The sequence below is a fragment of the Sinocyclocheilus anshuiensis genome, unplaced genomic scaffold, assembly GCF_001515605.1.
Source record: "Sinocyclocheilus anshuiensis isolate Anshui unplaced genomic scaffold, SAMN03320099.WGS_v1.1 scaffold816, whole genome shotgun sequence".
NCBI classification, from domain to species: Eukaryota; Metazoa; Chordata; class Actinopteri; order Cypriniformes; family Cyprinidae; genus Sinocyclocheilus; species Sinocyclocheilus anshuiensis.
Genome location: NW_015554154.1, coordinates 968,100 through 969,257, shown reverse-complemented (window position 1 = coordinate 969,257; position 1,158 = coordinate 968,100).

The window sequence follows — 1,158 nt, the reverse complement described above, 5'->3', positions numbered from 1 at the left end:
ACAGTTTACAAACCCGAGGGAACGGATTGCGAAAGCGTGCGCACGGATTATGAATTTGTGGGTACGGATTCAAAAACCGAAGATACGGTTTACAAAATCTGAGCGCACGGATTGGAAATTCGTGAGTACGGTTTATTAATCCGTGGGCACGATTTGTTAAACCGAGGGAACAGTTTAAGAATTCGTGAGTACGGTTAATAAACTGAGGGGACGAACTGCAAAACCGTCGCCCCGGATTGTTTTTTTTTTCTCCTACAGGTGACTTCCCGGGCTCCGTATTACGACGAAGCCAGAGCGTTCCCTATCCGATCTTTTTCCCCCCCTCGTCTCGAGAAATATCTGCGACCACACGAAACCACAAAACCGACACCAAACGATGTAGTATACATGCCAGACCAGCATGTGGCGCTGTAATTCTGCCACAGAGATACACTAAAAATGGAGAAGAAGACTTGGACCATGCGCATAAAACCTTGCCCGTGGTATAAAAACGAACATGGAACAATACATTTATTAATCTGTGTTAATGTTAGTTAATAAAAAGACGATCGTTCAGTGTTTGTTCATGTTTTTGTTGCTGTTACGTGACGTAGCGGCGTCTGACTAGGGGCGAGACGGGCCGATGACGTCATCGTTTCAGAAAATATACGGATTCGCTGTCCACACGAAAACGCAAGGGCGGCGTCTTCAGATTTATCCACTCTGGGACCCGGTTTCAAAAAAATACTGGTTTCACTCTCAAACGCCGGATCCGTGTGGACGAACCGCCTATACGATACAAAATGTATGCGTATACAGCTAAACGCGTCTCCGTGTGGACGGGGCCTCAGTTAGTTCGTAGCATTTGGTGAACACTGGGTCAGTGAAAAGCAAGCAGCTAATATGATCATGTTACTTCGTTAGTTCACAGATGTTGTGCCAGTGTATTTAAAATGAAGTTTTGTCATCTAAATAAAAAACCTGTGTTTAAAATTTAAATCGACAATAACTAAAGACTAATTCTCTGTATACGAGAATAATGTCACAGATTTAAAAAAAATTGTTTATGTCTCTAATGCTCAACAACACTGCATTTATTTAACCAAAAAAGAAAGAAAAATACAGTAAAATCGTGAAATACTCTTACAATTTAAAAACAGGAGCACATTGTTTTTTTTT